Below are 17429 nucleotides of genomic sequence, written 5' to 3'. Positions count from 1 at the left end.
GCCAGCAGGCAGCAGACACCCCTGTGCCAGCCCAAGAGCATCCCTCATCCCACGGCCGGCCACAGGTCCCCTCAGCCCGGCCACAGCCCCAGCACAGGCTGTGCCTGCCCAGCCCAACATGGCTGCCAGGAGGGTGAGGGTGGGCAATGGCAGCTCCCAGCATGCCCCGGGAACAACCTGGCCATGGGGCAGCCCTGGGCCTACAGCTCCCAGCATGCCCTGGGAACAACCTGGCTATGGGGCAGCCCTGGGCCTACAGCTCCAAGCATGCCCTGGGAACAACCTGGCCATGGGGCAGCCCTGGGCCTACAGCTCCCAGCATGCCCTGAGAACAATATGGCCATGGGGCAGCCCTGGGCCTACAGCTCCCAGCATGCCCTGGGAACAACAAGGCTGCCAGCAGCCCTGGGCCTACAGCTCCCAGCATGCCCTGGGAACAACCTGGCTATGGGGCAGCCCTGGGCCTACAGCTCCCAGCATGCCCTGGGAACAGCCTGGCTATGGGGCAGCCCTGGGCCTACAACTCCCAGCATGCCCTGGGAACAACAAGGCTGCCAGCAGCCCCGGGCCTACAGCTCCCAGCATGCCCTGGGAACAACTCGGCCATGGGGCAGCCCTGGGCCTACAGCTCCCAGCATGCCCTGGGAACAACCTGGCTATGGGGCAGCCCTGGGCCTACAGCTCCCAGCATGCCCTGGGAAAAACATGGCCATGGGGCAGCCCTGGGCCTACAGCTCCCAGCATGCCCTGGGAAAAACATGGCCATGGGGCAGCCCTGGGCCTACAGCTCCCAGCATGCCCTGGGAACAACCTGGCTATGGGGCAGCCCCAGTCCTACAGCTCCCAGCATGCCCTGGGAAAAACATGGCCATGGGGCAGCCCTGGGCCTACAGCTCCCAGCATGCCCTGGGAACAACCTGGCTATGGGGCAGCCCTGGGCCTACAGCTCCCAGCATGCCCTGGGAACAACCTGGCTATGGGGCAGCCCTGGGCCTACAGCTCCCAGCATGCCCTGGGAACAACATGGCCATGGGGCAGCCCTGGGCCTACAGCTCCCAGCATGCCCTGGGAACAACCTGGCCATGGGGCAGCCCTGGGCCTACAGCTCCCAGCATGCCCTGGGAAAAATATGGCCATGGGGCAGCCCTGGGCCTACAGCTCCCAGCATGCCCTGGGAACAACCTGGCTGCCAGTAGCCCTGGGCCTACAGCTCCCAGCATGCCCTGGGAACAACCTGGCCATGGGGCAGCTCCAGGCCTACAGCTCCCAGCATGCCCTGGGAACAACATGGCTGCCAGCAGCCCCAGGCCTACAGCGCCCAGCACACCCTGGGAACAACCCGGCCATGGGACAGCTCCCAGCATGCGCTGGGAACAACCCGGCCATGGGGCAGCTCCAGGCCTACAGCTCCCAGCATGCCCTGGGAACAACCCGGCCATGGGGCAGCCCTGGGCCTACAGCTCCCAGCATGCCCTGGGAACAACCTGGCCATGGGGCAGCCCTGGCCTACAGCTCCCAGCATGCCCCGGGGCATGGTGCCCTGCAGTGGGGCCCTGGGGGACACCAGCCCCCAGCCCCGGCCCTGCAGGCCCCATGGCCACTGCCCGGGGCTGCCCGAGCACAGATCCTGGCCCCGGAGCCCCCATGGGGCAGGGACGAGGGGGAGAGAGGCACCGAGCGACAGGGAGACGTGGGTCAAGGCGGAGGGGTGGCCGGAGAGGGACAGGAGGGGGCCAGAGGGGCAGGGGGAGCAGGAGGGGCTGGGCAGGGATGGAGAAAGGACAGGGACTGGCGAGGAGCGGGCAGAGGGATGAAGTGGGACAGAGACAGAGGGGCAGGGGGGTGCCGCAGGGAATACAGGATCAGCAGCAGGAGAGAGGGACAGGGAGAGGAGTGGAGGGGCAGGAAGGGGAACAGAGGCACAGACCAGCACAGACAGGGTGAGGGACCAGGATGAGCAGGCTGTGACTTTGGCAGTGGGTGGCAAAGCTGCTTCTGTGGTGTGCCTGCTCTCGTGAAAGGAGCTCCTGCACCAGCCTGAGGGCAAAAGAAGAGGGGCAAGGAGCAAGGTGTCGCAGTCCTTAGTTTGCAGGTTTAATGTATCGGCCCTGTTCAGAAAACACAACGTGTATGTCTGTCAGTGGTGCCGGCAGATTTTTATTCTTTATAGCAATTTCTTTAAATACCGGACTTCATGCAGAAGGTTCACACGGTGCCGTGCTTCTAGTAAACAGAATTCTTTTATGCATGCTGCAGTCTGGAGGTGGCAAGTGCCAGGTTAGAGATGAAGATGGAAGTGAAAGCAAGTGACGCACATGCAGTGGTGATCCTGCCACAAGCATGCTGTGTATTGACCTGGGAGAATGCTGCAGGGACTCTCACAAGTCAAGGTTTTCAGTGCTGTTTCTGTGTTTGATACCCAAGGGATGGTTTCCCTCTGCGTGTGTTTCTGTGCAGGCATGTGCATGGAACATGGTTGTGTCCCTGTGCCATAAGTGGGACTGATGGCAGCTTTTCATTTCATTCCAACTCAAAAGTAAAGAAAGACTGTACCTGCAAAAGAATTCAAACAGCCGTCTTTGTTTCCCAAAGCGAGCATAGAAGTGTGAGGGAGCGGTTTACAGGTTCAGAACTTCAACCAGCTCTGGATGGTAAACCCTCAGGAGAGGAAAGAGAAGCCCCACTTTTTTAACTACAGCTCTGCTTCCCTTAATGTGTCTTCTTGTTAGATTGTGTCAGCAATCAGATTAAAAGCACATGATTAAATTGTGCTTGTTTATGAAGATATTTGAGGGTTATTTACTGTCTTAAATCCTCTTACGAAGTGAGGCACACTGTTGCCCTGTGGGCAGTACAATGTTGTTGGCTGGTAATCTTCCTTTTCTTCCCTAGTGTACGGATGCATTTATGAAGGCAAGTGTTGGGTCTTATTGGTGCCGCACAAGAAACCAACGTGTGAAACCCAGACATTCACTGTTAGAAACAGGAAGAAGCTATGGGCCCTTGCTGCAGATTCTGCAAAAGATGTACCAAGGCTGAGGAAAGTGGCAAAAAGGGAAGAAATGCCATAGCATAACTTTGGGATGGCAGGTGAGGTTTCCATCAGTGTTCCTCAAATGTAGCAGCCTCATTTTGTTTGCGGATGTGGTGTTGGACTCAAAATGTGAGACTAGTTTCCTTTATTGTGGGTGATACTATAGCACACGTACCTTTCACGTCCCAAGTTGCCAAGGCTCTAGTTAAACTTCTGCAGAACCACCTCAAATTTTCCTTAGTGCGTGATTTCCTTCAACAGTCAAGTCCAGGTCTGTGGCACACAATAACCCCTACCCCATTTGGGATCTGGATGTGGCTGATTTTTAATTTAGACTTATCTGCTGTTAGAGATTTTCTTTTTTTGGTCCAAATAGGAAAATGCTGATTGTGTGCATTCTTTTGCTTTTTCATAGTATTGTTCCATGTTTAGTCATTTGTTCCTTACAAAAATAATGTATGGGTGTCTATGAAGCTGGAGGTGTTTACGTTCTTGTGGCTGAATGTAGCAGTGGAGCTATCTTGCTGTATTTAAATCAAGAGGAACATAATGTAACTTCACTTAAAATCTGGTCTTGGTAGGCAGATCCTACCCTGATAAGCATTTAAAAAAAAAAAATTCAAATCTGTGACGAGGTATAGGTGGAGCACCTGAACTGGTGCAAGGCAGCAATTCTCTCGCTGATATCCACACATTGCAGAACTGTTGCCATCATGACCTTGAAATAGTGAGCCATTAATGTTAACTACTAGCAGCTTGTGAACCTAACAATCAAGGTAGAAAATAATTTCCCACTGCCACCTTTTTTAAATTTTCTTTTATGTTTTAAAGTTTCTGATTTGATACTTTCTGATGTATTTGAAACCTGTGTCATATCCTGTGTAGTTTGTGACACGTGTGTGGCAGATGGGACTTTTCTGCTTGGAGAGGTGGTGAGATGGAGAGTGGAGAATGGTTTTATGGCACAAGTGTAAAAGTATAAAAAGGGATTAAGAGGCTTGTGTACCTTGCTGCCAGTTCAGTGGCATGAGAATTCCTGTAATGACAAATTCCTTCTGGCTGAGTTTCCAACCAGAGCAACACTAGCAACGGATGTCGTTCCCAAATGGTGAGGTGGTTGTAAGCTTCATCAGTAGTAGAAGCTGTGGAGAAAGTCACGAATCACCTGCCGTTCTGCAAGTCAAGTGCTTGGCTCTTTTGTCACTAGTGTTGATTTAAGGGTACGTTGCTTATAAATAGCACTTGACCTTTGTAATTCTTCATACTGCTAAGATCTCGGTGCCATCAGAGAACCATTGTGCTGTGAAGGCCCTGTAAACATACGGCAATGTTTGTGTTTATCCATTTTGCCCTCCCTTAGGTGGATTATTTTATAATTTGAAACCTTAGTGGCAGGATTTGGGGCTTTATCCTGATCAGCCATCTAAGGGCCAGCTTTCGGCTGCAGCTGCAGCATAAGTGTTCAGGTGGTTTGAGCACCAAATGAAACTTCCACTTGGCTGTCATTTTGGCTTTTCCCTTCCTCTTAATTTTTATATTTTAATAAAGAGTTTTAAGTATTTGGCTTCCTTACAGAAAAAAAAAACAAACAACCCAGTGCTATCCTTGTCCTGTTATGATAAACCCCTAATCTGGAGGGCAGAAAGCTGAGACCACCAGGAAGATGTTGAGAGGAAGGGGAAGAATGTTAGAGCCATGAGTTGGGTGTTCTTCAGCTGGCCAGATCTGAGGAGATGGAAAAGGTGCCTCAAAGGTAGCTAGAGGGAAGCACGGGAGAGCAGCTGGGAGCCAGAAGTGTGGTGTGGGCATACGGAAGTGTTACACTGTGGTGTGTCAGGCAAATTATTTTCAGGAAGTTTCACATTTGTTGTCATTTCCCAAGCTCCTGAGGTGCAGGAATGCTGGAGGCAAGAAGCTGCCAGCATCAACTATGTGGAGAAAGAACACTTCTATCTCCATTTTACTTTCCTCACTTCTGTGTTGTGGTGGCAGGGCAGTAAAGACCCTGACCCTGACCCTGACCCTGTGAGTACGCAGGCAGCTTGTGTGGCCAGTGCCGGTGTGGTTCTGGCACAGAGGATCAAGCGCTTCACGCTTCAGAGCTGTCAGGCTGACACTCTTCAGCACTCAATGAAGCTCTAAATTACAGCTAAAGGAAGAGAGAAATTTTGCTTCAGAGGTTCATAATGTCGTTCTGATCCATCCTTTTGCTTGTTCAGTGGCTACAGAAGGGAGCCACTGCCTTGGTAGGAGCATCCATTGAGTTCTTCCTGTGTGATATTAGAGAATCATTGTGTCTGTTTATGCATGAGACCATTACAGTAGGTGTTTTGAAGATGTTCATGTGTGGTACATAAAACCTTTGCCAGTAAAACAGTAAATCCACTCAGTGGGGTCTAAAGCACGCAGATCCAGTGCAATCCTCCAAAGGGCTTTGAAAGTCTCTCCCTGAGGGTACAGACCTGGCTGTTGGTGATTCTGTTGACCTGCCTTTTATAGCAGGTTGCTTGGAGAAGTTGCTCTGTCAGAAGTCGTCTTCTGCGGGCTGGATGCTGCAAATGGTAGGATGTTAAGGAAGCAAATGAATAACCTTCAGACTTGGTTTTATTCTTTTAACAGATTGTACACAAATGAGTAGGCTGCTTTTAGCAGGGGAACATGACCTGACTGCACAGGAGGCAAGGAACTCTCTTCTTCTCACTGACCATGAGCCCTCAGTTTCAAGGCAGATCTGAAGAGGAATATTTGACCCATGGGAAATGCTACTTCAGATACGTAACTCAGGTGGGACCGCCGTGTGTGCCCTGTGATAGGAGCCGTGTATCCCAACCGTGAACGTAGAGACTGGGCCTGGTTTTTAGCTTGGTTCAATATGAACTCTGCTGACTGATTCTGTGATCAAGAGCAGGCAAGTCTGCCCCCTGAGAGGATGTTGTCGTGGGTGGAAGGGTTGAAGTGCAGTGACTGCGTCAACAAACAGGTGGTTTGAAAAGTCTTTTGGGCAAGGGTCTGGTACCCTGGTGTAATGCCTTTTCCCTTTACAAAGGTGTCCAGTAAACACAAGTGTTCCTGCATGTGTCCAGTAGCGCAGAGACCTCTGTACTTTCTTTGGACTGATTGTTGTGTAAGATCTGGGGGTTTTTGGACAGCTCTGAAAATTGTTCAAAAGGTGTCTTGTATGTTGGGTGAAATGGGTCATCACTTCCATAAACCTCTAGCCTGTAAAGAAGAGCCGTGGAAGTAGGGAGATTTTCTTTTTTTTTTCTATTTTTATTGTTACTGGGAGGAGAAGCAGTGATTAACTATTTGACCTGTGATACTCCCAGATGCAGACTGTGCAGTGCATTTGAGGTGGATCACTCCTGTACTGCCAAGGCTGAGCTTTGCACACTGGCAGTGGAAGTCCTTGTGCAACTGTGGGTACTGGCTTTCTGTGCTGTAGCGTGAAAAATACAAAGCACTGGGGTTAAGGTTTGCAGAGAAGTGGGAAAAAGTTGATTATTTTGTGCTAGGAAGAGAATGTCCTGTAGTTTTCAAACTTTGAATGTCTCCACTTGGAATTTGAAAACTGCTTTTAACTCTGCTGCTATGTTTCAGTGGGCGGGAAGGTGTCTTGTAGTTACAGATGATCCATTCCCTTAAGAAGGATCTTTGCCTTCTGAGCTGAGCTTTCTTGGCTTTACATGAAAAGTGCCTCAAGCTGTATGATCTCACATGGCAGTGAGGGAATTACATCTCCGTGGGGATTTAGAGAGAAATCCAGAAGTATGTTGCCTTATCGTTTCAGTATATGAATTTTTCTAAACAGGATTTTCTGGGTTTTGAGCAAGAGACCCACTTCCCACGTGCCTACATAAACCCCGTTTTCTCAGACAGACACATGCATTATGGTTTGTGATGCAATACTGACTTGATTCGTAAGCCGTACTGTGCTGTGCATTTCTGGGCTTGTCGTAGTCCTTTGAAACACAGCCCTGCGCATCAAAGGGGCAAGCTGTGTCATCTGCTTTCCCCCACAACAGAGAGCAATGTAGCTGTCGTAAGTACAGGCAGAACAAAACTAGTTGAGGGATTTGTGGGCTGCTGTTCGAATCATGGTGGGCCAGGAATCAGCCCATGCTTACTAATACGTTTAATTGTCCTACTGCCACCTGAGGGGCAGGACAGTGTCAGGGCATTTTCCCAGGGAATAAAACTGGACATGTCTGCTTCTCTCCGAGGGTCCCCTATGTAAAAAAACATCCTTCAGCACCATCTGGGTGCTTGGTGTTCTCAAAAGGACCCAAAGGGATGAAGTTCACTCCTGCTGCCTGCGTGACAGCAGAAATTATGTCTGCAGCTGTGCTTCTGCGCACTTTGAAACTGCCTCCGTTTCTTTGCTTGGCCAACCAGAAAAAACCAAAAAAACCTAAGCTGAGTTGGCAACAGTGTCTTGCTGTCCTCTCTGAAGGAAGTAATTTACCATCATCTCGCAGCTTGTCAAACGTGCACCAAGTGTGAAGAAGAACATGACGTGCACTGTCCTAAGCTCTCAGCAGGTCAGGTTTTGCTGTCCTCTGGAAACTGTCTAGCTCTTCAGCTTTTCTCCACGAAGGTCACATTGTTTGGAGTAGTGATGAGGTGCCCTCCCAAATGCCCCAGCTTTGTTTCTAAACGCTACTGAAGTATTTTGCCTCCTGAAGAGACTGTGTTCCTCATGAGGAACAGTTACTTCTCAATAAAGTGACCCCCTTTCCGTCTAAAGGGATGGAGCTTGAGACTGTGGAGGTGGAGGTGCTTGGTGAGGGAGGCAGTCAGGCAGGGCCAGTCTGGGGTGCCCAGCTGCGCAGGGCAGTGACGGCACCCGTGTGCCTGGCGAGCGCTTCTCTCGCGGTGTTGCAGGGAGAAGGTGTGAGGGTGCTGGGAGAGAGCCGGCGCCCCTGGGAATGACAGCAGCTAACGGTGAGGGCTGGCTGCGTGGGCAGCAAAGGGTGAGCCAGCCACTCCCTTTGCAAGTGCAGTGGAGAGGGAGGGAGCCCCTCCATCAGCACAGCAACGTCTGCTGGGGCAGGGCCGGAGGCACCGGCACCCAGGGCAGGGCTGGCAGGGGGTCTGAGAGAGCCACTCTGCCACCGCCTTGCTTACTGAGCCTGTGGGGAAATCGCTTTGGGGGCAGCGATTAAAAAGTACATGCAAAGTTTTTAGGTCCAGTTGGAACACTGAGAAGGGGTTCAGGGCCTTTCTCAGAGCGCCGCACGTTGCATAGTCATGTGTCATACACAGATTTGGTGACTGGTTTCTGGCTTCTAATGCAAACGCGTACGCATCCTCAGTAGCACTGCTGAAGTGTTTTACGGACTACGCATGCTCCCCAAGCGGGATTTTGGCCTCTTTGGGGCAGAACTATTTCAGTTAGAGGTCACCATCTCCCACTACCACAATTATCTTTGTCCTACTTTAAACTCATTTTCTGTTGATGTCAGTGGATCCCAAGACCTGATCAGCTTGTGTTCTCTTGCAGCCAGAACTTTCCTCATTGGAAGTCTTCCTCCTGCGCAACTTAGATAACGGTGCTCTTTTCGCTACCTGGTCTTTGTTTCTCACCCCTGCCAAGGCTGCCTCCCTTGATGAGAAGTCCCTTCATTTGTAAATACTCTAGAGAGTGGGTCAGCTCGGTGGAGGTGTCACCTCGACAGAGGGGAAGGTGGAGCGTCAGATCTCTGCATGTGGCAGGGGCTGCATTAACCCTCATCTCCCGCTGCGTGAATGACCGCAGGCAGAGGCACTGTGCAAGGAACATCAAGCCTTTAATGAATTAAGACAGACAGATCTGGTAGAGGGCTGGGGTTGCAGTGGGTGGGTGCAGGTCACACGTCAGAGGGATCTGTGCTCCACACCTTCTCTATCAATATATCAACGGCGACTGGGGCAGCGTGGAGCACCTTGTCTCCTGGTGTTCCTCAGGGTTCTGGCTCGCTTGGTGGGCACATAGTCGCTATTGGATGCCCTCTGCTTGCTGCTGCCCCCCTGCTCCCCACTACAGCCCACCGCCGTGGCATCCCTGTCCGGCTTCCCCTCCCAGAGGGTTTTGGAGCTTTTTGCCACTGGGCACACCACCATCTTCTTCCTCTTCTTGGGTGGCATGCTGCCCTGTGGGGACGTCTCTGGCATCCTGAGGGTGTCAGCCAGTGTGGGGCACTTGGCCTGTTTGCCAGCAGCCTTGCCTGATCTGGGCACCACCCGGCAGGAGGAGATGCCCGGTGGTGGTGGCAAGCGGGTCAAAATGACCCGGGGCTGCCTCCGCAGCACCTCCTCCACCAGCTGGGCCATGCGGGGCGGATGATGCTGGGGTGCAGTCGGGGGGCTGGCCAGGGGACTATTCAGCAGGATCTGCTGAGGACTCTCTGGGAGACCCTGGTGGGGACCCTCTGAGCATCCCTTCAAGGGGCTCTCCTCTGAAGTGTCCGTAGGACCCTCCTGAGAGGGCTCCATGGGACTCTCTGGCAGCCGGGTGGGGAAGACCGCTGCCAGCCCACCCTGCTTGCCTTTGGCGTCCAGCAAGGGGGATGTTGCCACCCTCTGCCAGGAGGGGTTGGTGTCCTCCTGCATTGCAGCCACCACTTGGTCCTTGGGACAGTCGCCCTCCATCATGCACTCTTAAGAGGTCAGGGATCCTGTTGAGGGTGGTGGTCAAGACAGGGACATCAGGGACACCATGGTTGGTGTCCTCGCTGTCCCCCAGCCCTGCCGCCAGTGATTGCTCCTTAGAGCAGCCACCCTTTGCCACGTACTGTGAGAGCTCCGGGAGCTTGTTGAGGATGGTGGTCAAGGAGGAGCCACTGAGAACTTCAGAGAGCTCCAGGATGCTGTAGAGCCAGGTGAGCAGGTCACTGCTGTCCATGGTGGCCGAATGCTCATCCTGAAACTGCAGATTGTCCTCTGCCAGCTCAGGAGAGGCCTCATTGAAGGCATCTGGCCCCAGCTCGGGCAGGTCCAGGAGATTCTCTGGGCTTGCCAGGGTGGTCACCACTTCTGAAAAAGCAGACGAAGCCAAGCCACCCCCAGGGTGATGCAAGCCTTCCTTGGTGCAGGTCACCCCCCTATGGGCTCTGCCACCCTGCAGACCTCACCTTGGTGCTTGGTCCTGCTTCTGCCAGAGAGCATATCCAGGGCGGGCTGGCAGGAGGTGGCAGCAGGGATGCCATCCTCACTGGCCACCACGTCGTTGTTAAAGGCCTCCAACAGCTTCTGGGCGCTGCCAGGATGGGTGTGGAGCACAGGGGAGACCTGCACGCAGTGCTGAGCCGCAGGGTGTTGGGGTGGCAGGGGCCCAGCATGGGCAGGGACGTTCAGCACAGTGCAGCCCGTAGGGTAGAGGGGCTGCCCCTGGCCCACGTCCCATGGGCCCAGCCCCACTGGCTGGTGGGGCACAAGTGTCCCCATCACCACTTGCTGTCCCTGGCCATAGGCAGGGGGACAAGGAGCAGGCAGAGGGGGCAGCTGCACACCGCTGGGGAGCTGCAGCACGTGTGGCAGCTGCACGACCTGCCCCGAGTCCCCCAGGGGCCCCTGCACACCCTGCCAGGTTGCCTGGGTGGGCTGGTGGGTGATGGTGTGGAGCTGGGAACGCCGAACGGTGATCAGCAGCCCCGGGACAGAGGGCAGCACACCAGCAGTGACCGGTGGCGGCATGGTCAGAGTGGTGAAGCTTGTGCCGGGCACCTCTGGTCCTGTCGGCAGCTGGAGGGGGAACCTTTCTGTTGGCAGAAGCGAAGGGGGGTGATGGGGTGCGATGCTGGCCGGCAGAGCTGGTTGGGGGTTACCCGGAAGGCAGGAGCACCCCGAGGAGCGTGCTGCTCTATGCCGCGGCAGTTGGCCAGCGTGGCGTTTGTTGGGGCAAACAGTGTTCTGGGGTTCCATCTCCACGGCGATCATTCCGCCAGCACCTGGGTCAGCCAGCGTTGTGACAGTTTGACTTTTAATGACAGAACAACTTCCCATTTCAATGGTTTCCCATCCTGCTGATGCTTTCCTGCCCCCAGCACTGATTTCCCACCCCCACCATAGTTTCCCATCACAACTGTTTTTTGTTTGGGGAGTCGAGTTTCATGTGAAAGGGGAGTTTTCACCTAAATTTCTGTTGATGTCAGTGGATCCCAAGACCTGGTCAGCTTGTATTCTCTTGCAGCCAGAACTTCCCTCATTTGAAGGCTTCTTTCTGCCTTCTTTCAGCCAGGGCAGGGCTGGGAGGGAGTTTGAGAGAGCCACTCCTCCACTGCCTTGCTTAGGGACCCTGTGGGGAAATTGCTTTGGGGTGAGGGCAATTCGAGAAAACTGGGACCTCAGAGAAGCATAGTATTACAGGAAGCTTTTTAGGGTAAAAGACAGCTGTCGCTTTCAGGATGGCCGGCATTCACCATCCTAAATGTGTGCTGCCACGGCTCCCTAAGCAGCGCAGCCTGCAACCTCAGCACGTGCTGACAGGAGTAACGGGGGCTGGAGCGGAGTGGAGACCCTGCGGCCAGGCTCTGTTATGCTCCTGCAGGAAGGGGGACTTGATGGTACCACAGAGCTGATGAGATGTCCACTGCCATGATTTTCCCTTTTATAACAAATTCTACCAGGGACAAGCAATGACAGAAAAGGCAGGAATATGGTTACGCCAGTACTTCACAGTCCCTTGAACTTGTTGTAGTTCCAGCGTACTGGATGGACTGTGCCCAGATTCGTTCTTTTCCAGTGTGTCTGGTGGAAGAGAGGCAGCTCCTGCAACCCACCAGACTCCTTGGAATTTAATTTCTCGTGCTGGCCCTTGGCACTTTGACTCTGGGACTTCCAGTCCCAACTTGATTAGTGTTGCCCAAATGTTTTTCATTGCACCTGTAATGCTTTCTGGCCCTTCTGCCCCGCTGAGGATGCCATCGATGTATCGATACACTGTGAGGCCAGGTGGAATGGTGATCTGTGCTAAGGCTGTGGCCAGAGCATTGTGAGCGATAGTGGGGCAGTGTTTGTATCCTTGCAGAAAACTGTTTGAAAACATACTGAGTCCTACTCCAGGCAAAGGCAAACTGGGCTTTTTCTTGTGCGTGGAGCAGAATCACGAGGAATGCATCTCTAAGATGTAAAGCATCTAAAGCTAACCTAACATCTATGCTAACCCTAATGTCCCACAAAAATCACTGGGTAGCTAGGTTACTGACAACGAAAGGAGAGGAAACAGCACTGGGAGAATGAAAATAACCCACTAAGCCAATTTTTTTGTCTACCTATACAACAGAAGTGTTCTTTCGTGTCACAGTCAGAATATGTTCTGATTTGCACTGCCCCACTAAATGGTTTTATGCTGTAAAAGTTTACTAAGAAATAATTGTTAGTGTTCTTCCTGGTTATGCACCCACATCTTATAATGAAAAAATTAGATGCTAATGTCTTTGCTGTGCTACACTGTTGTATAAGTGAGAGTTAGGTTGTGTTTCATTTCAAGCATTCTCAAAAAATACAGATAATTACAGCTTTTACTAACAGCACTGCGGCAAATGTGAATTCACTGGTGGGCTTTTAAGCCTCACCTCAGCATGTTTGATGTAGGAACAAACATAACAAGTACTCTAGTATTTTTGCCAATGCTTTTCTGTACAAATTGTATTAAAAGCATAGATTCTTCTGGTCTTCCATGCAGAAAGTATGGTGAGAATAAATCTGATATCAAAATGACTTCTTCAGGTGTCAGAGGTTTATTTAGAAATGTCCACTACCTGTATTTTTTCTTATTTACTTGCAGTGGGTCATAACAACCTGCAGAGAAGATATGCAAAGTACGTCATCCCTATTATTTCCATTCCTGGGTTATGATAGAATTTGGCACAGAATTTTAGATCAGTTGCAAAAAGTAATGCTGGGCCACGCATATTCGGATTGATCCATGATCCCAGGTAGCTGTATGGGATTTGGTAATTTTCTTTAATAAGTAAAGGAAAACTGCATGTATTATGGAAATGAGAATTTAGTGAGACAAAGCGCAGGTCCAGTTCCTTTTTGACTACTACACAGAGATATTCTAACATATCAAACGAGAAGAATTTCTAAAGAAGTAGACCTTTCTGAGCTGGAGAAGAGATAGATGAAATAGAAAAGATAGAACTAAAATCTGCAGCAAAATACTGCCTCTAAAGGAAGATGTGGTGTGTTTTTTTTCTTTCACAGAAACAAACCAACAATTACTGTGCGATTCTCCAAACTGGAAATTTGCAAAAAGCTGTGTAGCGTGGTTTTCAGTAGTATAAAAAGCAAAAGCTCTTCAGGGTTTCAAGTACATCTTTGCAACAGCTGTTAAAAAATGTAGACATGCAGATTGTTCCATTGTGTGAAAACACCTTCATTTACTACTTATTTGTCATACAGGGAATAAACTAGCAGTGACGACTGTTGGAAAATTTTAGATGAATAAAAAAATCCTCCAAACCAGGAAAAATACTGTGTTATCAGGTAGCTGCAGCTTTGCTGTGTGAGCTTATTATTCACATAGTGACACATTTAGAAAAATGTGTCACTTAAGGCAGGGATGGCTTCTTATTCTAAAAAGCCATTTGCCTAGAGCAGTCGCTCATGTGCCACATACAGGATTTTTATGCTAACACTATTAAAAAATTTCCCTAGAAAATTTTCCACCTCCTTTGAGTAAATACAACCGATGTCCCTGACTGTCTCAGTTTCCTATTCCACCATAGGTTGCTGTATTTCAAAGACAAAGTTAACCAACGGCTGGTTACTAACCGAGGGCTCAAACCAATTTTTGCAGCAGTCAGGTAGAGAGTGGCCATTTAGTCTGGACCCACTGAAGTGCCAATATAAATATAAACAAAATAAGGTCTATCAAACTTTAGATTCTCTAGCAAAACAACGGAAAGGATATGAAGAACTACGTCTTGTCTACTGTCTGTTTCCCATATGTGTGGTGATCGGCTCCCTGGAAAACAAGAGGCTGGGCTGGTCCTGGCTGTGCCCATGAACTTGCCAGCTGAGTGCTAGGTGGTAGCAAGGAGAGCACTAGAGAAAAGCACAGACCCATTGACCCAGCACCACCGTTCTCATGTTCTTCATGCCTATGAGGCCTGTTAGCCATTGTACTTGTATTTATTCTAACACGGGACATCAGTCAACAGTCACAACACCGGTGGATTACCAGCACTTCCGTCATATGCTTCACATATAGTGTTACAGGAGAAATTTACACAGACATGGGTACCACTAGGTTTGCTTTAATCGCCCCTCAGAGCTGGGCCACCGCCCCAGCGAGTGGCAGAGAGCAAAGGGATACAGCACAGCTTATACACGCTTATCAAATCATTAGTCAATGCTCGAGGTTTTTAGAAGTTTCCTTTGGTCTTGTCTGTTCTGCAAATCCATCACCTGACCCTGTCCCTGTTGATTCATCTATTTGCTTCCAGTCTCTGCCTCGGTTCCAAGCTCCTCCTCGGATCGTGATCTTTCTGCCTGCTTTAACTCACACACTCCTTCAAGCACACTTAGTCTTTGAACAAGCAATTCCTATTCACATATACTGATTTTTTTTCTCAAAACATCTGCATGTCTGCGAGCACCTGTGTGCACAATTTGATCATCTGTTGTTTCTCTGCTCTCCCACTGATTAACTGGACTGGGTGTTAAACCAGCCTTGGATTCGGGCTACGCTAGGGACAGGGCCTGGTTCTGCCACTTTAGCTGCTTTAGCACTTTAAATTTCTGAATTCAACACACATTTTCTTTAACAAGCAATACCAGGACAATGGAGAACAATTAACAATGGTTTGGTCACTGCCGTGACAAAATAATGACAATTATTATTTCTGGTGTAGGTTGCTGTATGTCATATTTATGAAACTAGGATTTGCCGGAAGAAAAATGTTCTATTTCACACCCACAGATGAGCTCCCAGAGATAGGCATCCACGTTTTAACAAGCCTTTACATCAAAGGCTGTAAACGAGTGTCAGTCTGCACAACCAGCTGGGAATCTTGTGTTGTTCCAGGCCCATCTTTTTGTCCCATTCAATACCTTGTCTGTGTGATTTGCCTTTTGTCTGTCCTGTGCTTTCCTGCTAAAGACTTTATAGGCTTCAGTCTTCTGATACTGCTCCAGCTCCCGCATCTAATGCTCCTTATCTCTATCTGCTCCATCAAGGTATTGCTGAAACAAAGAAGTCCAAGAGTACCAGGGAGTTGCCTCCCCTTCAGGAGGAAGGGAAGAGAAACAACTTGCCAGATGAAGTGCTGATCCATTTCACCTATGCAAACAGGAAAGGAGCGAAGAAACAATGAGAATGTACGTGAGATGCAAAGACACAGGATTTCTGGATAATATTACTGTATTCTGGCGTGTGTCGTGTCCATGTCTCACCACCACCACCACCCCGGGTTTTTTTTAAATTCAAATCACTGTTCTGTTAACCCTTTTGTTTTTAGATCAAGCTTTAACGTTCAGACCTGTAACAGTGGGGTTCCAATACGCCCTTGGTTTTTTGCCCCACAGGCAAAGATGCACTACCATTCTACAAGCACACACTTTTCCCATCTGAGAGGCGAACAAAACATCATGGCTATTGGAAAAGAGTAGCATAAAGATAAAAGAGCCTAGGTTATATCAATTTAAGCTATCTACGTTTAGGTTAAAAGAAAACTTCAGGCTAGAAAGAAAAAATATATTTCACACGTGCATAATAGCATGAGCTGAAGTGGAGAATTCTTTAGGGGGACCGATGAACTGAAAACCATTTAAGGAGTGGTCACAACACTGTCTAAAGGGATCATTTCCAGAAAAAAAAAAAAAAAAAAAGAGTTTAAAATTCAATGGAAATAAGTATTCAATCAGAGTGAACAGTAGTCACTGGGTATGCCTTTTATTTTCATTACATCATCACAACAATACATGCAATAGTTATACATTTCATGCATTTGCAAACCTGTTTTGATGCTGCTGAGGACACAGTTAACATTCTAGATTGGGGTGCAAATTTAGTGGTGCTGGGTTTGCATTTCTTTTGGACACTGTATTCTTCCAGAAGACATTAATTCTTCTCTTCTGCCTCCAGCAATGTGCTGCTGACAGAGTACAGTAACCGACTCAAAAACAGCAGAAGTTTTTCCTCAGCTTGTGTCTTGGATGGATTGTTTTGAATCAGTAAGAAGGAGTTCTACTGTACTACCTGTAAGTAGATGTCCTAGGTTTTCTAGCACAGATCCATACAGTTCTAGAAATATTTCTTTATATTTTTATATATATATATTTCTTACAAAACTTAAACAAGAAGAATGATTTTTAGGGGTTTTGCTCTATGACTATAGTAATGGTCTTTTTCTAGGGGAGACTCACCATTTGGTCAGCTCAACCAGTCCTTACTTCAGTCAATTCCAGTCAGTTCAGTGGTCCTTATGCTCACCACCCACAACAAGAAGTAGCAGGACTACCAGGCTGGAAGAGGGGAAGCGCCAGACTTTCCCTTCAACTGTTGTATCGGACAACTAGTTTGCTAGTTGCTGCAGCGCAGACACTTTTCCCTTGGACTGTGGGACACTAACCCACACACGGTAGTATACTATGACTCCACCACTTGCTTCAGGAGAACGACTTCATATTCGTTAGCTAACCAAAACCAAGCTTACTCAGCTTCAACAAGAACGTTGGGCTGTTGTATTAGGGATGGGGGCTGCCAAGCAGCAGTGGCCTTCAGTGCCAGTCGAAAAGGGCAGGAGAAACTGAAGGGAAGGAAGTACTCAGCAGCCTTTCCCTGACCTGCTATAGGCTAGACTCACCGTTTTACTCAAAAAGGGACAGATGCCCTGGGGATTTAAAAAGCAGCGCACAGAATAGAGATTTGAACTCAATCTCCTTCTTCCTAGATTAAAAATAAATAAATCAATCAATCTGTCTCAGGCATGATAAGAATATGTTAAGGGCAAAGGGTAGAGGGGCAGAATGTCTTACTCTCTTCCCCCCCTCTCCCAGCAGACAGAAACATCATTCTCACTACAGATGTGTTACCAAATCAGCGGCTTTACCTTTGACACACACCCTCAGTTACGGTTAACATGCTATGGCTATGCACCATTTTATAATATCTCTGTATAAGTTACATTCTACAAGCTTAGTGAAAAGAGACAAAAGGAACCCTTGTTTTTTGCATCCCCCCAATTTTCATCCAGCCATCATAAAAACTCTTAAGCATTTTGTCCTTGAAGTATTTTCAAAAGCTTAAATGTCCTGATAAATTCATGTGATACCCTCAAGTTGCACTGTGACTTAACTGCTTTGCTGTAATCTCCCTGGCAGTGAGGCACAGATGGTCCACTAGAAATTACAAGGTGCTCTCTGGAAGGCGTTCCAGAAGGAGACCCACCACTGCCTGGGTCTTCATTCG

At 49.4% G+C, this 17429-nt stretch overlaps 1 long non-coding RNA gene across 1 annotated transcript; it reads left to right on the top strand.

The window, feature by feature from the left end:
- The first annotated feature begins 1595 nt into the window (after positions 1-1595).
- On the top strand, positions 1596-15308 carry LOC129785784 (uncharacterized). Its single transcript, XR_008750019.1, has 3 exons — positions 1596-1690; positions 2893-3090; positions 15197-15308. It is a non-coding gene; the product is annotated as an uncharacterized LOC129785784 (long non-coding RNA).
- The last annotated feature ends 2121 nt before the right edge of the window (positions 15309-17429 follow it).

This window comes from Falco peregrinus, chromosome 16, assembly GCF_023634155.1.
Source record: "Falco peregrinus isolate bFalPer1 chromosome 16, bFalPer1.pri, whole genome shotgun sequence".
Taxonomy (NCBI): Eukaryota; Metazoa; Chordata; class Aves; order Falconiformes; family Falconidae; genus Falco; species Falco peregrinus.
Note: the sequence above shows the minus strand (reverse complement) of the source record. Positions and strands in the feature narration are given on the sequence as shown.